The 5,429-nt window shown below is 46.0% G+C and overlaps 1 pseudogene; it reads left to right on the forward strand.

The window, feature by feature from the left end:
• Positions 1–1,993: 1,993 nt before the first annotated feature.
• On the forward strand, positions 1,994–3,362 carry LOC118013738 (annotated as a pseudogene).
• The last annotated feature ends 2,067 nt before the right edge of the window (positions 3,363–5,429 follow it).

Raw genomic sequence — 5,429 nt, forward strand, 5'->3', positions numbered from 1 at the left:
GAGCAAAGTGACTTTGTCTGAGCAGCAAGCAGGTGGCTGTTCTCTCTCCATCCTCAGGACTGACCTCCTCCTGCCCAGGGAGGGGGAGGAGAGGGAGGGCTGGAGAGGCCTGATGTCACACAGCCCTACATAAGGGCCTCCTTTAGGTTCCTGTGGGCAGTTTGGAAGCAGCTAAGGAATGAGTTAGGTCCCGGTTGTGGGATTTTTTTTAAGTCAGAGACAGACACAGCTGTTGAGCAAAATGCAGACTCCACGGAAAACCCAAAGCCTCAGACCATTCAAGCAGAGGAACAGCTTAGGTGATGTTCTCAGAGTAGCTGTCTGGGTTCTGGCCCTTGAGACAGGGAGCAAAGAAGATACAGACTTCTATTACATGCTGATGTATTAATTTGATCTTCGATGTTCATAGCAGTCAGAAAAGAGGGAATTGCTAGAATCTAGAAGTTCCCCCAACAAGATCCCGGTAAGACTCCATTGTGCTTCCTGAGAGCACCTGCAATATCCTGTCTGTGAAAAAACAAAACCCACCCAATGACCTCCTCGTCTCTGTTCCAAGTTCCTAAGACACCAAGAACAGAGCACGTTCTTTGGCACCTTCTCCAAAAGAGAGTCACACTGAGACTCTTGACAGGCGGTAAAGGAGTGCTACCCCGAGGACAGGTTCCTGCCCCCACTGGACAACACCAAGTTCCTGGTCCCACAGGAGCTGACCGTGACCTGGTTCCTCAGCGTCATCTGGGAGGTGACACAGTGTACAAGGGGGTGTGTGCTGTGTGTGCCCAGGATTTTTATAGATTTTTTTTTAAGATATTTATTTATTTGACAGAGAGAGAGAGAGACAGCGAGAGAGGGAACACAAGCAGGTGGAGTGGGAGAGGGAGAAGCAGGCCTCTCGCAGAGCAGGGACCCCGATGCGGGGCTCGATCCCAGAACCCTGGAATCATGACCTGAGCCGAAGGCAGACGCTTAACGACTGAGCCACCCAGGCGCCCCGTGCCCAGGATTTTTAGAACAAAAGGATCTAGCAGAGGGAGATGGGGAAGAATTTCTGCTTGAGCTTTTCCCTTAAGTTGTGCCTTTAAAAAGAATGATCTCCTGAATGACAGATTTTAAAAAGGTGGCAAGTACCTTGCTATCAACTCTAAAGAAATTGAGACCTCTCAGTTTGACATAACAGGTGTTTTCTCTTTTACTTTTTAACATTTTGCTGGGACTATGTTTTAATTTCTGGCTTCAAATTTCTCTAAGAATTTTCCAAAGGAGGCTTTGGAAATGAATCCAGATAACCCTCTGGTTTCAGGTGTTTTAAAAGCCCAATGACAGGATTTTGCCTCTGAGGAATTTTTGGTAGGGAAATGCTCTGTCCACCTGCAGGAATCACTGAGCAGAGGAACCTGACCTTCCGCACATCCAGCTTCCTCCCACTCAGAACAAGGACAGGTGAAGTCAGACAAATGTTGCTGACTTTAAAAATAAAGCTTAGGGGATTGAAGTTGTTACCTGCCAGCTGGCCTCAGTAAAAAAAGTAAATAAATAAAATAATGTGAAACTAAAAATAGTTGACTGGGGGCTCAGTAAATATGGCTGGTGTGTGAGTCTCCCAAACTGGAAACAACCTCTCAAAGGTTTTGGCTGATGCAGAGTTCATTTATTATGATTTTTTTTTTTTTATGAGCTCTTTTAGAACACTCCACATTCTCCTCTGACCTGTGAAGGGTTAGGTTAATCCAGTGGAAAGTGGGGGCAACCAAAGGAAAACCAAAGTCAGCCTTAGATCCCAACTCCTGTCAGACTCCAGATGCTGGGGGCGACAGTGGCTTTACTGGAAAGTGAGTTTTGACACCATTTCCTCTTTTGTCCACATAGGTGTGCCTCTAATTTTCAGGCACTCCCCATTCGCCACCCCAAATTTTGAATCTCTACATTAATGCATTTAAACACAGTGATATGAAGCACCCATTATGCATCAGGCACTGTGCTGGGCTCTGCGCAAAGAACAATGAACAAAACAGATGAAAATCCCTGCCCTAAACATCTTCCAAACCACAGAGTTCACTCTTGGGGACTCCTCGACCTTCACAAAATGAGAGTCTGGTAGAAGAAAGGAGATGAGGTGCAGTTTTGAGGCACAAGATTGCAACAGCCCCTCCCCCAGCTCTACCCTTTCCTGGCGGACAGAGTAGCCATTTGCTCCCCCAAGGGAGAGCAGTGAATGGTCAGGGTTTGGTCTTCGGATTATCTACCTTTCGGTGACCAGATTCAGAAACTCTCTCCCCTCCCACCCACCGTGTAAACTTGGCCCCTCATCACTACCCCAGGAGTGGCCTGGCTGTGCCCCTAGTGTTTGGGCGAGGGTGACTAGACATGGCTAACCATTACCAACAGACTCAACCTGCTCTGAACTCCAACCAAGTGTGGCTGCTTCTCTGCAGCATTAACTGGCCTGAAGAATTTCAGACTTTCAAGCAGTAATGCCTTTCCAAATGCTCCCCCAGAGCTGCTTCCATGACTTGTCAGAACACATAGGAATTTCTTCCCTTGAAATTCATAGCAAACGAGGCGTGGGCATGGAGCCAGCTGGGGACACCGAGCCTGGGACTGGCGCCGCTGCCTAGGGCACCCCGTGGGCTCCGTGGGGACACAGCCCGGTGCTGCATGGATGGCCCTGCTCCCACGGCCTGCGTTGGTCCTCGTCCTCCTCCTCTTCCTGCCCACCGCTCTCAGGTGCCAGGAGCAGGTCCAGACCACCGACTGGTGGGCCACCCTGAAGACCATCCGGAACGGCATTCACAAGATAGACACGTACCTGAATGCCGCCTTGGACCTCCTGGGAGGTGAGGATGGGCTCTGCCCGTAAAAGTACAATGACGGATCTAAGCCCTTCCCGCGTTATGGTTATAAACCCTCGCCACCGAATGGATGTGGCTCTCCACTGTTTGGTGTTCACCTTAATATTGGCATCCCTTCCCTGACAAGGTGCTGCAACCAACAGGACAGGTGCTATGAGACCTGTGGCAAAAGCAAGAACGACTGCGATGAGGAATTCCAGTACTGCCTCTCTAAGATCTGCCGGAATGTGCAGAAGACACGAGGGCTAGCTCAGCGTGTTCAGGCCTGTGAAACCACAGTGGAGCTCTTGTTTGACAGTGTTATACATTTAGGCTGCAAACCGTATCTGGACAGCCAAGGAGATGCATGTAGGTGTCGCTATGAAGAAAAAGGTGATCTTTAAAGACGATGCTGACAGTTGGTGACAACAGATAAGGACAGAAGAATATAGCCTTTGACAAAAAACTACTGTTTTTACAGCATAAAGCTGCCTTATTTTTGTGAAAGGATTATTTTAAGACTTTATTTTGACATTAAAACTTTAAACTTAAGAAAAAAGTGGGGGAGGTGATCTTCCTGGACATTGCTACCTTAGCGTAATGAATTGTCTTGACCAATCTCAGAAAGAGGTGCATGTTAAAGGGAGAGTATTTTAAAAGGAGTCTGTAACTCAGTTTTCACAACTGTATTCACCAAAACAATGAAGTCAAATGTAAAATTGATTACAAGATATGTTGAACATTATCTTATTTGGAAATATGGGAAAATCTTCACTTAGAAGTATATGTTTACTATAAAAATTTAAATATACATTTATTCCTGGAAAAAAAAAATAAATTCATGGCAAACAGGGGGGCGGAGCAAGATGGCAGAGGAGTAGGAGACCTGAATTTCATCTGGCCTCAGGAATTCAGCTAGGTGGGGATCAAACCATTCTGAACACCTACAAACTCAACAGGAGATCAAAGAAAAGAATATCAGCAACTCTCTGAACAGAAAAGCGACCACTTTCTGGAAGGTAGGACATGTGGAGAAGTGAATCTAAGGTGATATTCGGGAGGATAAAAGGTGGGGGAGGGGGCCTCTGTCGGCCACTTCTGGCAAGTGATAGAGCAGTGGAGCACAAAATCGGAACTTTTAAAAGTCGGCTCCACTGAGAGACATTGCTCCAATGGCTAAGCAGGGGGTGGAACCCTCACGGGACAGTGTGGTCTCAGGACCCTCAGGGTCACAGGAAGACTGGGGGTGCCTGAGTGCGGCAGAGCTCCCAGGTATCGGAGCAGGGAAGCCAGCTGCAGAGACGGAGCTGAGGCGCGGGTTCTCAGCTCGGGGTTGCCATAAACCGTGATCCCTGGCACATTCGGGCCACTGCTCCTCCAGCAGAGACCCAACAAGTGGCAGATCCAGGGAGACTCCCCTTCCTCCCCCTGGAGGAGCGGCGCGGGAGTGCACCATAGGGATCTGCTGGGTTTGGAGACTCCACACTGAGTCGTGTGCCAGAGATAGAAACACTCGGTCGCAGGCCGGGTGAGCACGGAGTGTGGCCAGAGACCAGGGAAACAGGAGTGACTGACGGCTTTTCTCTGGGGGCTCACTGAGGAGCAGGGCCCTGAGTTCTTGGCTCCTCCGGGGCAGAGATTGGGAGGCCACCATTTTCACTCACAGCCTCCAAAGCTGTAGGGTAAGCTTGCAGGGAACAAAAGCTATGAGAGCAAACCTGAGCAGATTACTTAGCCCGGACCGGCAAGGGCGGGGCAATTCCGCCTACAGCGGCGCTGAGGGAATAATGCACACAGAATCCATGGCTTTTTTACCATGATTCTTTAGTCTTTCAAAGTTAATTTTTTTTTAACTGTCTTTTCTCTTTTTTTTTTTTTTGAATTTTTCTTTTTCCATTTTTCAACCAACATCTTATCAATCCCTTTTTTAAAAATCTTTTTTATTTTTCATTTATAGAGTCATATTCTATCCTTCATAGTAGTTAACCTTATTTTTAGTATATATATATCAGTTATTCTCTATTTAAAATTTTGAGATACAGTTTCTTCTAACAGATCAAACTATACCCTAAATCTCTAGTGTATGGCTTTGTTCTAGTCTCCTGCCTGATCACATTCTCTCCCTTTTTTTTTTTTTCAAATCCTCTTCTTTCTTTTTTCAACCAACTTCTTATCAATTCCTTTTATAAAACCTTTTATAATTTTCATTTTTAGTCATATTCCATCCCTTCATCATACTAACCTTTATTTTTGTACATATATAAGTTTTTCTTTCTTTAAAATTTTGGGAAGCACTTTCTTCTAGCAGACCAAAATATGCCCAAAATCTAGTGTGGCACTGATCTATGCACCAGCCTGATCATATTTGATCACATTTATTCTGGTTTTTGTTTTGTTTTGTTTTTATTTGTTTTTATCTTTTTTTTTCTTTTTTTTCTTTTTTCTTTCTTTCCCTTTCTTTTCCCCCAGTTTCAGGTCTTTTCTGATTTGTTTAGTGTATACTTTCTGGGGACGTTGTTACGCTGTTAGCATTTGTTCTCTCATTCATCTGTTCTCCTCTGGACAAAATGACAAGACGGAAAAAATCACCTCAACAAAAAG

Source organism: Mirounga leonina, unplaced genomic scaffold (assembly GCF_011800145.1).
Source record: "Mirounga leonina isolate KUSES-001 unplaced genomic scaffold, KU_Mleo_1.0 Mir_154, whole genome shotgun sequence".
Taxonomy (NCBI): Eukaryota; Metazoa; Chordata; class Mammalia; order Carnivora; family Phocidae; genus Mirounga; species Mirounga leonina.